The sequence below is a fragment of the Zingiber officinale genome, chromosome 2B (genome assembly GCF_018446385.1).
Source record: "Zingiber officinale cultivar Zhangliang chromosome 2B, Zo_v1.1, whole genome shotgun sequence".
NCBI lineage: Eukaryota > Viridiplantae > Streptophyta > Magnoliopsida > Zingiberales > Zingiberaceae > Zingiber > Zingiber officinale.
In genome coordinates this window covers 51,957,973-51,978,483 of record NC_055989.1, presented here as the reverse complement: position 1 = coordinate 51,978,483, position 20,511 = coordinate 51,957,973, and the positions used below count along the sequence as shown (strand labels likewise).

At 36.1% G+C, this 20,511-nt stretch overlaps 1 pseudogene; it reads right to left on the bottom strand.

Annotated features, from left to right (window-relative positions):
* Positions 1-13,664: 13,664 nt before the first annotated feature.
* LOC122049112 lies at positions 13,665-17,842 on the bottom strand (annotated as a pseudogene).
* Positions 17,843-20,511: the final 2,669 nt, after the last annotated feature.

Sequence of the window (20,511 nt, the reverse complement as noted above, 5' to 3'; positions counted from 1 at the left end):
CCCTGAATGTAGGTTTCGGCCAAGAGGGAATGCCAAACCAAGGGTAAATTTTTGAAACCTAATCATGCTTAGTTATGTTTCTACACGATATGTGATCTTTTGTAAATTGTTAGATAAGCTTTCATGCAACATGTTACACAAATGAAACTTAGAACTTCACCTTAGGGTTCGGCCAAGCAAGTGTAGAGACTTAGAGCCATGTCTTGCAAACTAACCATGCTTGTTTATACCCATTTATAATATATGGTTATTTATCTATGGGTGGCTTTAGTTTCATGCTTCTTATATTGGAAAAAAAATGGGAAATCCAATTAGTAAGGTTTCGGCCAAGGTGGATAAATGGGTTTAGAGTGAATCTAACCAAGCATGCTTATGTTTTCTCATGATGTATGGTCTTTGATATGTGATTAGTTAAGTTCCATGCTTCATGATACGATAAGTTATGCCTTATGTTAAGAGATAAGCTATGTTCCATGATATGATATGCAATGCTAATGATATGATTTGCTATGCTCATGATATGATATGCTATGTTCATGATATGATATGTTATGCCTTATGTTATGAGATAAGCTATGTTCCATGATATGATATGCTATGCTCATGATATGATATGATATGCTCTTGATGTGATATGCTATGTTCATGATATAATATGTTTTGCCTTATGTTATGAGAAAAGCTATGTTCCATGATATGATATGCTATGCTCATGATATGATATGCTATGCTCATGATATGATATGTCATGCTTGATGTTATTAAGATAACATGTTATGCTTTATGTTATGATACGAACATGTTATGTTTCATGATATATGTATGAAAGGCTTATGTAAGAAGAAAAGCCTAAGAGTTGCTTCCCTTAAGTTGGGATCAAGAGCACTCTTCATGGTATGGCAAAGAGATGCTTCCCTTAAGATGGGATCAAGAGCTCTCTTCATGATATGACAAGAAATTATGACATGTATGATAAGCTATGATATGCATGATGACATGATATGTATGACATGCTATTTTATTTTTGTATGGCTTGTACCAAGGGTGGGCTCTATAAGCGCCCTGAGGTCGATGGTCTATGAAATGGGCCTCGTAAAAAGGGATGGGCTCCTTAGTACGCTCCTAGGTCGACGGACTATGAACGGACCTAGATCCCTAGTAGGTTCGGGGATAGCTACCCTGTCCTAGGGATTGTGAGCATTTATGTATGTATGTGGTACAAGCCGGGCCCTCATGATGATATTATGTTCAAGTATGTATATGATATATTTTAAAAGAGACATGATGCATATGTGCATTCCATGATACATGTTTTTTTTTAAAAAAAAATACACATCTTGCATCTACATGCACATTTTATGAATTATTGTTTATGCACTATTATGAACAGGTATGAGTTATGATACATGCTTACATGATATGATATGTTTCAGGATATGTCCTCACATGATATGATATGTTTCTTGATATGCACTCACATGCTATGCTATGCTATGTTATACTTCTTATATGATATGTTATGTTTACGTTATGTTTCCCTCATGCTATGTTATGATGTGTTATGTTTCTTACATGATAAGATATGTTCCATGTTATGATTCACATGCCATGTTTAAGACAATCAAATGCATATGATAAAAAAAAAATTTAAGTATGTCTTCCGCTGCCATGAATTCATATGCATTAGTATGTTAGGTGAATGTAAGTAACCCCATCCCTCTAGGGCAGTCAGAGTGTCCATGGAAGGGCGGGTGTTACATTAAGGTTAGGTTGGATTTCATCATCTTCTATAGCTCATGGATTGATGTCAATATTTTCATTTATGTTAGGTAGGTTGTTTCTTCATCAAATATTACATTACTTGTTTCTTAAACTTTCAAGGTATTTTGATTATATACTCTAAAGGCCCTACTGGTTGAGGAGTATCCTAAAAATATTCCTTGGTTAGACTTGGGTGTAAATTTTCCTAAGTAATCTTTAGTATTTAAAATGTGAACTTTACAACCAAATACTTTTAAATAGTTTAGGTTGGGTATTTTATGATAGTAAAGTTCATAAGGTGTTTTATTGTGAGGTTTGTTAATTAAAATTCTGTTTTGAATATAATTTACAGTATTTATTGCTTCAGCCCAAAATTGATGATTTAAATTATATTCGTTTAACATAGTCCTAGCGGCTTCTTGTAGTGTTCTATTTTTACGTTCCACTAGACCATTTTGTTGGGGGGTTCTGGGACATGAAAATTCATGTTGGTATCCATTTATTTTACAAAATTGAGTAAACCTATGATTTTCAAATTCCCCCCCGTGATCACTTCTTATTCTTTTAATTTTAGTATCTTTTTCATTTTCCGTTAGTTTGTAGAAATTACTAAATGTTTCATAGGTTTCATCTTTTGTTTTTAGGAATTTTACCCATGTGTACCTAGAGTAGTCATCAATTATCATTAAGCAATATTGGTTCTTGCTTAGTGATTTGGCTCCATGTGAATCAAATAGGTCAAGGTGAAGAAGCTCAAGTAAGGATTTAGTTCTTTCTAGGTTGGTTGACTTATGGGTTGACTTGGTTTGTTTTCCTTTTTGACATGCATCACAGATTGAGTTTTCAATAAATTTGAATTTGGGCAAACCTCTAACTAGACCATTTTGACTCATTTTTGAAATGAGTCTAGTGTGAGTGTGACCCAGTCTTTTGTGCCACAGTTGGGTTTCCTCCTGTTGTGTCAAAAGACACTTTATTGAGGATATTGATAGGTCAATTGTGTAGATGTTATTCTTCTTAAGTCTCTTAAGTATAATTTCAGGGTTTTCGATGTTTTTAACTAGACACCCGGATTTATCAAAATTGACTAGATATCCACTATCACACAATTGACTTATACTTAGTAAATTAAAGTTAAAATTTTCAACCAATAAAACATTTCGAATAATGAAATCGGAACTTAGTTCAATATTACCTTTTCCGATTACTTTAAGTTTACCGTCGTTACCGAATGCAACCGATCCTAAATTCTTGTACTTGAGTTTAGTAAACTTTAACTTATCTCTAGTCATGTGTCTAGATCATCCACTATCCAATATCCATTGATCCAATTCCCACACATGAAGTAGTTGAATTCGTTTCTTTTTAATGGATTTAAAGAAAGCCTAATTGAAGTAGACTCCTTAGATTTTCTATCTCACCCAATCTAAGTTAGCAAACAATTAATCCTATGGTTGTTTTTAATTAAGTTTAAAATAATTTTGAAATCAAGTTTTAAAATTAAGTTTTAAAATTATTTTGAAATTAAGTTTTAAAATCAAGTTTAAAAATTAAGTTTTAAAATCATTTTGAAATTAAGTTTTAAAATTAAGCTTTAAAATTATTTTGAAATTAAGTTTTAAGATCATTTTGAAATTAAGTTTTAAAATCATTTTGAAATTAAGTTTTAAAATCATTTTGAAATTAAGTTTTAAAATCATTTTGAAATTAAGTTTTAAAATCTTTTTGAAATTAAGTTTTAAAATTAAGTTTTAAAGTTATTTTGAAATTAAGTTTTAAAATCATTTTGAAATTAAGTTTTAAAATCATTTTGAAATTAAGTTTTAAAATTATTTAGAAATTAAATTTTTAAGATTATTTTGAAATTAAAATCATTTTGAAATTAAGTTTTAAAAACATTTTGAAATTAAGTTTTTAAATCATTTTGAAATTAATTTTTAAAATTATTTTGAAATTAAGTTTTAAAATCATTTTGAAATAAAGTTTTAAAATCATTTTGAAATTAAGTTTTAAAATCATTCTGAAATTAAGTTTTTTAAAATCATTTCGAAATTAAGTTTTTAAAATTATTTTGAAATTAAGTTTTTAAAATTATTTTGAAATTATGTTTTCAAAATTAATTTGAAATTAAGTTTTTAAAATCATTTTGAAATTAGGTTTTTAAAATCATTTTGAAATTAAGTTTTTAAAATTATTTTGAAATTAAGTTTTTAAAATTATTTTGAAATTAAGTTTTAAAATCATTTTGAAATTAAGTTTTTAAAATCATTTTGAAATTAAGTTTTTAAAATTATTTTGAAATTAAGTTTTTAAAATTATTTTGAAATTAAGTTTTTAAATCATTTTGAAATTAAGTTTTTAAAATCATTTTGAAATTAAGTTTGTAAAATTATTTTGAAATTAAGTTTTTAAAATCATTTTGAAATTAAGTTTTTAAAATCATTTTCAAATTAAGTTTTTAATATCATTTTGAAATTATGTTTTTAAAATCATTTTGAAATTATGTTTTTAAAATTATTTTGAAATTAAGTTTTTAAAATTAATTTGAAATTAACTTTTTAAAATCATTTTGAAATTAAGTTTTTATTTTAAAATTCTTTATTTTGAAATTAAGTTTTTAAAATTATTTTGAAATTATGTTTTTAAAATTATTTTGAAATTAAGTTTTTAAAAATAATTTGAAATTAAGTTTTTAAAATAATTTTGAAATTAAGTTTTTAAAATTATTTTGAAATTAAGTTTTTAAAATTATTTTGAAATTAAGTTTTTAAAATTATTTTGAAATTAATGTTTTTAAAATTATTTTGAAATTAAGTTTTTAAAATTAATTTTGAAATTAGGTCAATTTTAATTTCTTAATCATCTCACACGATCTTAATTTTCAATCAGGGAACCCTATAATTGTCGTGAGATGAATTATGGTTGAATTTTAGGGTAAGGTTTAACTTTGTGTTAGATTTAAGTTTAGCTTTGGATTCAACAAGTAAGCATTTTTTGGATAAACTTCTGGGCTTAGTGAGTCACAAGGAACTCATTAAAGTAACCATGCCTTCGAGGGTTTCCAAATTGTCCTACCCATTGAACTTAATACTAAACCTTAGTCTAACTAGTTAGGATCCATTTAAGGGTAGCTTCGGTCAGTTCCACTTGGCCAAATGCACCAGGTCGAAGTTATATCTTCCTAGACATGCGATGCCCAAGCTTCCCTAACGTACTATCATCCAAAAATTTCACCAGTACTGTAGGTCAAGTTAAACCCAACCCATTTTAATCTAACCTTAATTGCCCTGCCGGGTAATCTACTCTTGTTTTTCTTTTACCTCCCCCTGGATCATAGCCTCGATATGGTCTATCGAGGTAGTGTATTTGATCCTTCGGGACCCAGTATTGACCAAGTCCAACTTGATTGACCAATTTGGACTTGGGGACCCATGCTTGGACTGATTTACTATTTGTTTTATTTATTAAAGATAAATAAGATTTATATTTCTTTTTCATTTTATATCCTAGCCCAGTTCTATTATAAACGGCTCTTTGTGCCCCAAGAATTAGGTTAAGATTCTTGGAACCTAAAGAAAACCGTTCTAAGGTATTTTTTAAATCCTTGACCTGATTTTTCAAACTTGAATTTTCTTCCTCAAGTTTTTGAACATGAGTAGAGTTTTCAGTCTGAACTTGAACAGGTACGGATTTAGTGTTAGTCACTTCTTTAAGGACAGCTACTTCCTTTAGAAGTGATTTTATCTTAAGGTTTGACTTAGCTAACTTGCGTAATAAATAATTGACTAAATTATTAAGCCTCGGAATACTTACAGTGGAGTCTGGCCCTTCGGAAACGGATGCGGATCCGTGGCTTCGCTCGGATTCGGCCTCTGACTCACTCTCGCTCTCGGACTCGACGATCTTGTCCCGGGCCATCAATGCGAGTAAACTCGTCTGATCGAGTTGGTCGTCGTCGCCCTCCGAAGAAGATTCGTCCCACGTCGCCTTAAGGGCCTTCTTTCTTCTTTGCTTTTTGGCTTCCTTTTGGTTGGGACAGTTGGCTTTGATGTGCCCTTTCTGGTTGCACCCGTAGCAGGTAACTTCAAACTTTACCTTAGAACTTGGTTGGGCCTCCTTGGATTGTACCACCTTCTTCTGGTCTTTCTTGTTGAATCCCTTCTTCTTCTTGTAGAGCTTATCACGAGGTTTACAAGTTCGTTGGTCAGTTCGTCTTCTTCATCTTCTGAGTCGGGTTCGTCTTCTGATTCCCGTTCAATTTTTCGCCGTACTCTTGGTTCCCGTGTCTGACTAGTACCTGCAACCAAATCAATACCCTTCTCGGTTGGCTGTGCATTAGTTTGTTCATGAAGTTCAAATTCATTAAATAATTCATCTAATTTTAAAGAAGGCAAATCCTTCGAGACTTTGTAGCCATCTACCATTGATGCCCATAATGTACTCCTTGGAAACGAATTAAGAGCGTACCTTATTATATCCCTATTTTCTATCTTCTGCCCGATTCCGTGAAGGGAGTTAAGGATATCTTGAATTCGTGTGTGTAACTGGCTTGCCGTCTCATTTTCTTGTATTTTTAAGTTATACAATTTATTAAGTAGTAAATCACGCTTACTTACTTTGGTTTCTGAGGTGCCCTCGTGGAGTTCGATTAGCTTTTCCCAAAGCTCCTTTGCTGATGAGAATGGACCAACTCTGTTGAGTTCTTCTTTGGTCAGTCCACACTGGAGGGTGCATGTAGCTCTGGCGTTGGCTTCCACTTTCTTGATGAAGGATGGTTCCCAGTCTTCGCAGGGGATTGGTTTGCCATCAGTACCAGTCGGTAGTTGAAATCCAGTTCGAATGATCATCCACATTTCGAACTGGATTTTTAGATATGTCTCCATTCGCCCCTTCCAATACCCGATGTCTTCTCCGGAGAATAGTAGGGGAGGAACAGTGCTATATCCTTCTTGTTGGGACATTTAAATCTTGCAAAACAAAAAAAACAAGAAGATCTGTTCCAAGATTGAGTCTTGGATTAGTAGTGCGGGAAGAATAAAAGAACGAGCTCAAGTGGTATTGACCAACTTTGAGCAACACCGATTTTGAAAAGAATTAGAATTTTAGCTACTAAGCTCATTTCTAATTGACTCCAAAAAACCAAAAAATACCATGAAAAAATGTTTTGAATGGTGGTTGCACCAATTCAAAATGACCCCGCTCTGATACCAATTGTTGGATCGAGACGCGCTAGAGGGGAGGTGAATAGCCCTCGCGGCTCTTTATTTCGATTATCAGAATCGTAAAGCAATCGTCGAGTAATTAAAAAGCAGTGGAATAAAATAAAGAAACACAAACACAGAGGAATTTACTTCGTTCGGAGCCTAAGACAACTCCTACTCGAAGGCCCGCGATCCTTTATCACTTTCTGTGGGCAACAACTATAAGTTCGTTAAAAGTACAATAAGTGATTTACATTGTAAGCACAAAAAGAAATTATACCGACAATAACAAAATCAAAGTTGATGTTCCAGGTCGTCGGTATGTTGCAACAGCACTTTGGAATGATCTTGTTAGTAGCACGTTGAAGAAAGGAAGCCTGGGAGTTGTTATTCTGAAGTGCTGCTCGAACCCTGCTTTTAAACAGTGTTCAAGGCGCCTTAAACAAGCTCCAAGGCGCCTTGAAGCTAAGTTCTATCCCGATCAGTTCGCTGCGATAAGCCTTTGACTGCTGGGACCTGAAGGCGCCTTCAACGCCCTTCAAGGTGCCTTCAGTCTTCTGTCCAAGGCGCCTTGGCTTCCTCCAAGGCGCCTCCAAGCTGGTTGCGCAGCCAGATCAGGTTTTGCACCAGAGGCGCCTCCAAACTCCATGGAGGCTCCTCGGACACTGTTCATCCAAGGGTAATTGTGCACTTTGGTCCCTGCAAGATATATTAATCACAAAAACCACCCTGCAACACAAAGTTAGCATAAAATGACAGTATAAATATGATAAAGAATGTTGTGATAGTCTCTGGACTGTCCGGGTCTGACTTCAGATTTTTGACCGAAAACCCTAGGTCGACCCGACGCCTACTGTTCCCTCTACGGGGAACGCGTCCTCACCTACTCCACTCAGGAGATTTACCTGTTGCCAGTATGATCCTCCAGATTGACTGGACTTTTGCTCAGCACTCGACACTTCCGGACTTTCTGCTGGACATCCGCTTCCCGGCTAGTCCAGTCTTTCACCTGGTTCGCGACACTAGGACTTTCCACTTAGGGTTACCACCCCCTAGGACTTTTGCCTGAATCCATCGACCTGCCAAGACTTTCCGCATAGGATTACCGCCCCCTATGACCTAGGGTTACCACCCCCTAGGGTTTTCCCTTTGCCTAACCGCAGCTATGACTTTTCTGAAATACTCAAGCAGACATGTTAAATCACAAAACACCTTAACTTTAAATCCTTTGCCATTATCAAAACATGAGTTTGATCGTCAGATGCTTCCCGCACCAACAATCTCCCCCTTTTTGATTATGGCAACTCAAATTCAAAGTTAAGTAAACATATATCAAATAACGAGTAGATGAAAACATTCAAAGCAAGCTTAGCAAATTTGCTCTAAGGCCTAATGACCTAGTGTGACCATCATGCTTTCTGTAACACCCACTAAGCTTTTAAGATAAATATGAGAATGATGAATTTGCCTTAGAAAAATATTAGTAGAATGTTGAACCAAAAAGAAATAAAAAAAAAGAAATAAAATAGGGAATGGTCAAGGATTGAACCTTGAACCTCTCATGCTGTAAATGATAAGATTAATGGGTAATAACCAGTTGGGATAGGAATAATATATTGATAGCAAAGGAGGGAAACTCATGATAAGGGTGAGAGTAAAAGCTAGCCAAAAGAAAACAAGAAAAGAACAAGAGAAAGGCAACTTGCCTTCCTTATTTTCTCTCCCTCTTCCTCTCTCTTTTTGCCGTGACTTAAAGAGGAACATTAAGGGGATTCATTCCCCCTTGTTTCATCATGAATGATGAGAACAAATAAATAAATAAAATAAAAAGAAAAAAATGAAAAAAAGGGCTAAGGGAGAAGGAAAGCAAAAACCAAGTTTGCTACCTCTTCCCCCTTAACATAAAAGAGAATATGTAAAGAGAAGATTTTATTTTCTCTCATTTCTCTCATTCTCTCCTCTCCCTCACTGAAACCTCAGTCCCCTCTCCTCCATCTTCGGCCCCAAGCCAAGGTTTTCTCCTAAGAAAGCCTAAGATACAAGGAGGACTTAGCAAGGGAATCAAGGGAAGGGAACTAGAAGAAGAGGCTACTTCTTCCATCACCACACCTTAGATCCACAAGCGAAACGGATGTAAGCTTCCCCTCACCTGTGGTACAAGGCGTTTTATGTACTTTTCGGATTTTATGGGGAGTAGAAAACCTAGAATAGAATTTAAGAAAAATTTGGCCAAAGAAGAGTTTTCAAATCTAGGAAGGTTTAAACAAGTCCTCATTTCATGATATTTTTTCTATGCTATGTAGGAAGGTTTTCCTTCATGTTTTTATACCTATATGATGCTTGGTCAGAGGAGTACCTAACCCTAGAATTTCGGCCAAAAATATTTTAAAGAGGTTAGGGAAATCATTGTTTAACCAAACTAGTACAAGATTCCCCTCCATGAATTACTAAGGGTCTTTTATTGGGTTTTCTTGCTTGAAAGTTACTTGGAACCAAAAGAAACCCACTCATATGTTTCGGCCAAGAAAAGAGCTTAGGGTTAGGAAGACCTTTAAATTTAGGTAACCATGTTTATATGATAGAATATAGAGTTCTCTTAAAGAATTGCATGTTGAATATTGCTAGAAATTCATGAACTCTTCATTAAGATTTTCGGCCATGATAAGATGGATAGCTTAGAAAAGCTTAAACAAAATTTTAACATGCTCAAGATCTCTGTGATATTAAGATATGAAAGTTGTTTAATGCTCTCATGCTTAATTAGGGTATAGAGAATTTAGTTACATGATATATGACATGTAAGATCACAAGGGTCCTAGCTTGTTTATGAACCAAATTTGTATATGATGTTCTTAGTAATTTTTTCCATGAAACTTACTTAGGTTTTCCATGCTTTAGGCCACTTAAAACCTAGTTTAGAGATTGGTAGGTTTCGGCCATGAGGAAAAATAAAAGAAAAAGGAAAGAAATCTAGGAAGCCTAAGACACAATTCACTTGTATGTTTATTATGCTTGTCTTTATACATGCTATGAAACTTGTATGACTTCCTATGCTTTTAGGATATTTGAAGCAAGTTTAAACACTGATGAGTCTCATCCAAGTAGGGTTTAAATGACCTAGAGGCCTTAGAATTGAAACCAATTGTGTTAAAAATGCTTCTTATGGAAATATGATAATGTGTTGATTGTGTCACATGCTTGTATAATTTTTCCATGACCTAAATGGACCATTGAATGTTTCGGCCATGAAGGGATAGATGCCCTAGAAACCCTAGAACAAAAATTAAATATGCTCATGTCACTCTACATGAAATATGATAAGTAGAAAGCCAAAGTTCTCATGCTATATGTTGTTTAATGACCTAAAATGAGGCTAGGGTAAGTTTCGGCCATACCCATTGTATGATGCCTTATTATGAATTTATACATGATGTTAGTTCAAGTTCACATGCTTGTATGCTTGCTTTTAGCCCTAATGAATACTTGTTAAATTTCGGCCATGACATATGTTAAGGGCTTGAAGAACTTAAGAACTAGCTCAAATATGCTTACTATGTTACTTGGAAAAAAAAAATGCTATAAATATGGTTTAAGGTTTCCATGCTTTCATGACATTTGGGACCTTGTTTCACATCTGATAGGGTTCGGCCACATGAAGTTTAAGGACTTGGAGAACTTAGAAACCAAGTTAATCATGCTTATAATGCTTCCTATGAAATTGATGTGATGATAATTTAGGTTCCACATGCTTGGAGGTTGTTTTTACCTAAATTGAGATCTAAGGGGGGGTTCGGCCATGATAAGAACCGAAGGGATTAGGAAGCTTAGAACCCAAGCTAATTATGTTACCATGTTTCTTATGATAGTATAATCACATGATACACCCTTATGCTTAAACATGTATTCTTATGATTTATACTTTCCATGATATGATATGTGCTTAAAATATGCGTGCTTTCATGATATGCTATGTGGATAGAAATATGCATACTTTGATGATATGCTATGTACTTAAAATATGCATGCTTTTATGATATGCTATGTGGATAGAAATATGAATGCTTTGATGATATGCTATGTGCTTAAAATATGCATGCTTTCATGATATGCTATGTGGATAGAAATATGCATGCTTTGATGATATGCTATGTGCTTAAAATATGCATGCTTTCATGATATGCTATGTGGATAGAAATATGCATGCTTTGATGATATGCTATGTGCTTAAAATATGCATGCTTTTATGATATGCTATGTGGATAGAAATATGCATGCTTTGATGATATGCTATGTGCTTAAAATATGCATGCTTTCATGATATGCTATGTGGATAGAAATATGCATGCTTTGATGATATGCTATGTGCTTAAAATATGCATGCTTTCATGATATGCTATGTGGATAGAAATATGTATGCTTTGATGATATGCTATGTGCCTAAAATATGCATGCTCTCATGATATGCTATGTGGTGAAAATATACATGCTTTTATGACATGATGTATGCCTAAGTGATGCATACTTTTTATGACATGATGTATGCCTAAGTGATGCATACTTTTTATGATATGATGTATGCCTAAGTGATGCATACTTTTTATGACATGATGTATGGCTAAGTGATGCATACTATTTATGATATGATGTATGCCTAAGTGATGCATACTTTTATGACATAATGTATGCCTAAGTGATGCATACTCCTATGATATGCTATGTGACTAAATGATGCATTTTTATACATGCTACTTTACTTTGTAAGGCTTGTACCAAGGGTGGGCTCCTCCTAATCAGTCCCTAGGCCTTTGGCTGTGTGATCCAGGCTAGTAAAAACAAAGGGATGGGCTCTTTAGTACGCCCCTAGGTCTATGGCTGTGTGATCCGGACCTAGTTCCTAGTATGATTCAAGACTTGCTACCTTGGATATACTTAGGAAGCGCGCATATCTACGTGATTTATCTATGTGTGGTACAAGCCGGGGCCCTGATTATGTTGATATTATGTTCAAGTATATATGTAAGAAGAAATGGTTTTAAAGATCATGAGCCATACACATGTTTTTCGGATACATGTTTTCAAAATCATATTGCATATACCTTATGATCATGTTGTGATGATGCTATGATTTATGATATGCCATGATTAGATATGATTATGTTATGTTTCATGCTATGCTTTAAGAGCTTGATATGTCATGCCACCTTATGATGATACTATGATATGCCATGATTAGATATGATTAGATATGATTATGTTATGTTTCATGCTATGCTTTAAGAGATGATATGCCATGACTAGTTATGATTTTGTTATGTTGCATGATATGCTTAAAGAGTATGATATGTTATGCCATGACTAGTTGAGATCATGTTATGTTGAGACATTCTTTGATCATGTGATGATTTTCGGTTTTAGTGAGTAGGAAAGGAACTTACTGAGCCATGAGTGCTCATAGCTTACTTTCCTTGTACCACAGATAAAGGAAAAAGCTGGATGAGCTAAAGGAGCAGCAGGAGAGGCAAGGAGATGTGTGTGGCAGTGGCTAGGCAACCAAATAAGAACCTGCTTTAAAAACTTTTAAAGAACTACGTTTTGGTATCATGAATTGTAGTACCTTATGTGTGACTTGATGTTATGTTTCTACTAATTTTGATATCATGTTATTGAGGCCATGATAGTGTAGTTCGGTTTTGATGAAAATAAAAACAAAAGAAAAGTTTTTATGAAACTAAGAAAATTATTTTAAGTCTTCCGCTGTTATTTGTACATAGAGTATCGTAGCCCCGTCCCTTAGGGTTAGCAGGGAGGGCGGGCGTTACACTTTCTATGTGCCAAAGCCTTGGTCAAAGGTTCTGCGATGTTAGTCTCTCTAGGTACTCTGCAAATCTTCACATCTCCTCTATCAATAATCTCTCGAATGAGATGGAAGCGCCGTAGTATGTGTTTGGTCCGCTGGTGTGAGCGAGGTTCCTTAGTCTATGCAATTGCTCCATTGTTGTCACAATAGAGCTCAATCGGATCAGCTATGCTAGGAACCACCCCAAGCTCAGTAATGAACTTGCGGATCCAAACTGCCTCCTTTGCTGCTTCTGATGCAGTAATATACTCGGCCTCTGTTGTAGAATCAGCAACTGTGATAAAGAAACCTTGTAAATGGATCACCTTGAAATTCAGCTTGGGGAAGGGTATTGATGCCACACTCAAGCAAGATGAGAAGGTGAGTGATAAGTCATGGAGTTTTGATCGCCACAAGTTGCCTTGATAAGATCGAAATTAGTTCTTTGCCTAAGAACAAGAAGGAAGCTCTCACAAAAGAGAAACTCAAATTTTCATTCAAACTTACCTGATTTGTCATACAAGAGTTCTCCTATTTAACATCTCTTAAGATCCCCTATGCACTAATTATGCAATAAATATCATGCTTGCATGCATGGGTTTTATTATCCACTAATGCAACCACTAATCCCTAATACTAGCTTAATGCAACCATGCATGCATGGTATTTGTTATACTAGCTTAGGAACTTTAAAAAATACATTAAAAACCCACAAAGGACATCAAAAGTCACTTTAGAAACCCCCCCCCCCCAATGCATGCACACGAAAATGGTCCTCATGTTGGACCAATTTCACTTTCATATTGAAGGAATGTGATCCACTTAGTTGTTGCCTCCATTATGCATTGATCCTCCTTTTCCTTGAGCCTCATTATTAAGCCTTCCAAAGCTTGCTTCATTCTCTTAGTCTTGGACCTTGTCATGGGTCCCCCAATTCCCTTCAATGCCTCTTCTTGGCTCACATCATTCCCTCCTTCTTTAGGTGAATTCGTCCTCGAATTTAGGTCTTCATCTCCTACATCAAAAGGACTCAAATCAGCCACATTAAATGTTGCACTAACACCATACTCACCGGGCAAATCAATTTTGTAAGCATTGTCATTAATTCTTTCCAACACTTGGAATGGTTCATCTCCTCTTGGTTGAAGCTTTGATTTCCTTTGGGTAGGAAACCGTTCCTTCCTCATATGAACCCACACCCAATCACCGGGTTCAAGGACCACTCTTTTTCTCCCTTTATTGGCTCGATTTGCATATTGCTCCATTTTCTTCTCAATTTGAGCTTTAACTTGCTCATAAAGCTTCTTCACATATTATGCCTTTGTTTTGCCATCCTTGTGAACTAAAGAAGAAGTGTTAGGTAAAGGAAGCAAATCAAGAGGTGTTAGTGGATTGAACCCATAAACAATCTCAAAAGGAGAAAATTGAGTAGTAGAATGTACCGCCCTATTATAAGAAAATTCAACATGAGGTAAACATTCTTCCCAAGACTTAATGTTCTTCTTAATAATTGCTCTAAGAAGAGTAGAAAGTGTCCTATTTACCACCTCAGTCTGGCCGTCAGTTTGTGGGTGGCATGTGGTGGAGAAAAGAAGCTTTGTTCCCAGCTTGTTCCATAAGGTCCTCCAAAAATGGCTTAAAAATTTGGTGTCACGATCTGAAACAATGCTCCTAGGCATGCCATGAAGTCTTACCACCTCTTTGAAAAACAAATCTGCCACATGAGTTGCATCATCCACTTTGTGGCAAGGTATGAAGTGTGCCATCTTGGAGAATCTATCAACTACCACAAAAATGGAGTCCTTACCTTTTTGAGTACGTGGTAGCCCTAAAACAAAATCCATAGACAAGTCAGTCCAAGGAAAATTAGGAATAGGCAAAGGCGTGTAAAGTCCATGAGGTAATGTCTTAGATTTTGCTTTTCTACACACAATGCACTGTGCACAAAATTTCTGCACATCGTGTTTCATGTGTGGCCAATAAAAATGTTCAAGAAGCATTTCTAAGGTCTTTTGAACCCCAAAGTGTCCCATTAAACCCCCCTCATGTGCTTCCCTAACTAACAATTTACGCATGGATCCTCTAGGCACACAAAGTCTGTTATTCTTAAACAAGTAGTTGTCATGCCTAGCAAACCCATTTTGTGATTTCTTTTCACACGTAGCATATAATTGGGAAAACTCATTATCATGTATATACAATTCCTTAATATGTTCAAAGCCAAGCAATTTAGTTTCAAGTGTAGCTAACAAGTTATACCTTCTTGAAAGTGCATATGCTACAACGTTTACCTTTCCTTGCTTATGCTTAATCACATAAGGAAATTGTTCAAGAAATTCGACCCATTTGGCATGCCTTTTGTTGAGCTTCCCTTGCCCTTTCAAATACTTCAAAGATTCATGATCACTATGAATGACAAATTCTTTAGACAAAAGATAATGCTGCCATGTTTGTAATGCTCTAACAAGTGCATACAATTCTATATCATAAGTAGAATAGTTGAGAGTGGCGCCACTTAGTTTCTCACTAAAATATGCAATGGGATGACCATCTTGAAGTAAAACAGCCCCAATACCCACATGAGATGCATCACATTCAATTTCAAAAGATTTGGAAAAATCAGGTAAAGCAAGAATGGGTGCATGTGTGAGTTTATCCTTAAGTATTTGAAATGCCTTTTCTTGATTCTCTCCCCATCTAAAACCCATGTTTTTCTTAACAATTTCATTTAGAGGTGCTGCCACTGTGCTGAAGTCCTTCACAAACCTCCTATAGAAACTTGCCAACCCATGGAAGCTCCTAACCTCACTCATAGTTTTAGGAGTTGGCCAATCTCTAATGGCCTTAACTTTCCCTTCATCAACCTGCACTCCTTTAGAACTTATGACAAAACCAAGAAAAACTACATGAGTAGTGCAAAAAGAACATTTTTCCAAGTTAGCATATAGTTTTTCCTTTCTAAGGACATGCAAGACAGATTGGAGATGTGCAAGATGATCAACAAAACTCTTGGAATATACCAAAATATCATCAAAGTATACCACCACAAATTTTCCAAGAAATTCTCGTAAGACATGGTTCATAAGCCTCATAAAAGTAGTTGGTGCATTAGTTAACCCAAAAGGCATTACCAACCATTCATACAATCCATATTTGGTTTTGAAAGCTATTTTCCATTCATCCCCTTCCCTTATCCTAATTTGATGGTACCCACTTTTCAAATCAATTTTAGAAAAGAAGCAAGCACCATGCAATTCATCAAGCAAATCATCAAGTCTAGGGATAGGATGTCTATACCGAATTGTGATGTTGTTGATTGCTCTACAGTCAGTGCACATCCTCCATGATCCATCCTTTTTAGGCACCAAAATTACGGGTACAGCACAAGGACTTAAACTTTCTCTAACCCATCCTTTTTGCAATAACTCCTCCACTTGATTTTGTATCTCCTTTGTTTCTTGAGGATTGCTCCTATAAGCTGGCCTATTGGGTAGAGAAGCGCCAAGAATAAGGTCTATTTGGTGTTCAATCCCCCTCATTGGTGGCAAACTGTGAGGTACTTCCTTTGGAAACACATCCTCAAAATCCTGTAAAATAACAACAACATCACTAGGCAAGGAGTTAGGGTTAGATACCAAGCAAGTTTCCTTGCTCAAAAGAAGAAATATAGGCTACCTTGTCAAATAAGCTTTCTTCACCTCACTTCCTCTTGTAAACAAATTTTCTATTTTTCTCTCTTTCTTTTCCTCATTCTCTCTTTTCTTTTGAATTTTGTCCTCAAAATCAAGTATTTTCTTTTTCACACACTCTTTCTTTTTCTTAAGCTCTCGCTCTTCTTTTTCTCTTTTCTCTCTCATTTTTATTTGATCCTCACAAACCTCCCTTGGTGATAACGGTACAAGTGTGACTTTGCGAGAATTGTGGACAAAAGAGAACTTGTTGGAGAATCCATCATGGTGAGCTCACCTATCAAACTGCCAAGGTCTTCCAAGAAGAATGTGGCTTGCCTCCATAGGCACAATATCACATAGAACTTGATCTTCATATTTGCCAATGGAGAAATTAATCAACACTTGCTGGTTCACTACCAATTCACCACTATTACTAAGCCATTGGAGTTTATATGGTCTTGCATGTGGTGTAGTCTTGAGGTTGAGTTTGGTGACCATCCTAGTACTTGCCACATTGGTACAACTTCCACCATCAATGATCATAGACCATGTTTTACCTTGAATAAGGCAGCGGGTATGAAAAATATTTTCTCTTTGGTCCTCCTCATGCTCCTTGGCTTGGCTTCCCAATAATCTCCTAACCACCAAGAGATCTCCATCTTGCGCATAGGTTGCTCCATCATTTTCCTCATCGCTTGAGGAAGAGGAATGAGAAGTAATTTCTTCACTAGAGATACTCCCATTATCTCTCACCACCATAGTCTTCTTATTCGGGCATTCGGATGCAATATGACCTTTTCCCAAACACCTAAAACACTTGATATCCCTACTCTTAGAAGTGGAAGAAGAGGTAGTAGGAATAGGCTTCTAGTGCTTGCTGCCTCCTTAGAATTTGAAGAAGAACCCTCCTTCTTTGGCTTGTCCTTCCAACTTGAAGAGTAGTTTGGAGAAGATGATTTCTTCATAACGCCCTTTCTCTTTAATTGTTGCTCTATTTTCATTGCTTGATGCACTAAGTCGTCAAGCTCCACATAATGTTGTAACTCCACAATATCTCCAATGTCTCAGTTTAGGCCATGGAGAAACCGAGCCATGGTAGCTTCCCTATCCTCCACAATATTGGCCCTAATCAAAGCCACCTCCATCTCCTTGTATTAATCATCCACACTCCTACTCCCTTGGGTGAGTCTTTGCAATTTGTTGTGCAATTCCCTATGGTAGTGGGAAGGCACAAATCTCCTTCTCATCAAAGTCTTCATTTCGTCCCAAGTGTTGATAGGATGCTCTCCATACCTTCTTCTCTCCTTTTGCAATTGATCCCACCAAATTAAGGCATAATCGGTGAACTCAAGGGCAGCCACCTTTACTTTCTTTGCATCATTGTAATTGTGGCATGAGAAAATTTGATATATTTTCATCTCCCATGCAAGATATGTTTCAGGATCATTCCTCCCTTGAAAGGAAGGTATCTGGACTTTCACACCTCCTAGATCATCTTCTCGTCTATGGTCTCTACCTCCTCTTTCACATCTTCTTCCCCCTTCATGCCTCCTTCTTTCTCTTGGTGAATCATAAAATGGTTCACTTTGACGAAATTCTTCATGGTTAGAATTGCCCCCACGGTTCGAAACTTTTTCTCCTTCAAGTCGGTCCATCCTTTCGTGTATTTCTTAAAGTTGTCTTTGAAGTATTCTCTCAAATTGTTGAGTAAGTGCCTCCATTTGAAGCCTATTAAGATCTCGCCTAGGGGAATTAGGTGATTTTTCCCCACTCATGCTTGCAACAAAAAAATAGAAGATGACAAGGAAAATTACAAAAGAAATGTTAGACGGACCTCACCACTCTACTCACATGGTTGCACTCAAATTTATCCACTCAGCTTCCTTTATAAGTTCTTAAGGAAAGAACCTTATCAATATCTTTCTCAAGACAACAAGTAGACAATCAAGTGAATAAGAAACCAACAAAAGAAATATGAGTAGAACAAGAGAAATAAACGGATAAAACGAGAAATTCAGCAATGACCAAGAGCAATGGAAGGAATATATCTTTGAATTTAGATTTCACAAAGAAAGAATATTGAGTCCTTTCAATTCACAAATCCTCCTCCTTTTTTTTTCTTTTTTTTTTCAATCAGAAATCAATGACTCTAATGATTTTTTTTTCTTTTTGTTTTTTTTTTGAATTTTCCTTCTTTTTTTTTTTTTGAGTCGAGGACCCAAATAGCGAATAGAAATTTATGATAGATAAGGACGAAGAGATCAACAAAGAAGGACAAGAACAAAGATGAAAACAAGACACAAACTTGAAAATCAAGGAGCCAAGGCTCTGATACCAAATGATAAAGAAACCTTATAAATGGATCGCCTTGAAATTCAGCTTGGGGAAGAGTATTGACGCCACACTCAAGCAAGATGAGAAGGTGAGTGATAAGTCATGGAGTTTTGATCACCACAAGTTGCCTTGATAAGATCGAAATTAGTTCTTTGCCTAAGAACAAGAAGGAAGCTCTCACAAAAGAGAAACTCAAATTTTCATTCAAACTTACCTGATTTGTCATACAAGAGTTCTCCTATTTAACATCCCTTAAGATCCCCTATGCATTAATTATGCAATAAATATCATGCTTGCATGCATGGGTTTTATTATCCACTAATGCAACCACTAATCCCTAATACTAGCTTAATGCAACCATGCATGCATGGTATTTGTTATACTAGCTTAGGAACTTTAAAAAATGCATTAAAAACCCACAAATGACATCAAAAGTCACTTTAGAACCCCCCCCCCCCATGCATGCACACGAAAATGGTCCTCATGTTGGACCAATTTCACTTTCAAATTGAAGGAATGTGATCCACTTAGTTGTTGCCTCCATTGTGCATTGATCGTCCTTTTCCTTGAGCCTCATTATTAAGCCTTCCAAAGCTTGCTTCATTCTCTTAGTCTTGGACCTTGTCATGGGTCCCCCAATTTCCTTCAATGCCTCTTCTTGGCTCACATCAAACTGTGTCCTGTTTCAAACTCTTCCAGCTCACAGCACCACCATTTATGCAAAACATGAACCCTGATTGTGATCGATAATCATCTTGGTCAGTTTGGAAGCTGGCATCACTTTAACCCTTTATAGTTAGCTCATCATTGCCTCCATATATCTAGAAATATTCTTTAGTCCTTCTCAAGTACTTAAGAATATTCTTGACTGCTATCCAGTGACTTTCACCTGGATCTGACTAGTATCTGCTCTTCATGCTCAAAGCATACGAGACATCAGGACGAGTACATAGCTTGACGTACATGATAGATCCTATGGCTGAGGCATAAGGGATCGTATCCATGCAGTCTCTCTCCACTCTAGAAGAGAGACTTTGAGTCTTCGAAAGACTCACACCATGTGACATCGGCAGAAATCCCTTCTTGGAGTTCTACATGACAAACCGTAGTAATACCTTGTCAATATATGTGCTCTGACTTAGGCCTAGCAATCTCTTAGATCTATCTCTATAGATCTGTATGCCTAGAATACGGGTTGCTTCACCTAAGTCCTTCATTGAGAAACAATTCCCTAGCCAAGTCTTGATAGACTATAGCAAAGGGATGCTGTTCCCAATGAGTACTATGTCATCCACATACAATACAAGGAAGACAACTGTGTTCCCTACAACCTTCTTGTAGACACAAGGTTTATCTTAATTCTTGATGAAACCAAACTATTTGATTGCATCATTGAATCGAAGATTCCAGCTCCGAGAAGCTTGCTTTTGTCCATAAATGGACCTATGCAGCTTGCATACTCTGCCAGTATGCTGTGGATCTACAAAACCCTCAGGTTGTGTTATGTACACATCCTCGAGCAGGTTTCCATTCAGAAATGTGGTTTTGACATCTATGTGCCAGATCTCATAATCGTGGTATGCTGCAATAGCAAGCATGATCCGAATGGACTTAAACATGGCTACTGGAGAAAATGTTTCATCATAGTCAATGCCATGAATTTGCTTGAACCCGTTAGCTACCAAGCAACCCTTATAAATAAGTTCAT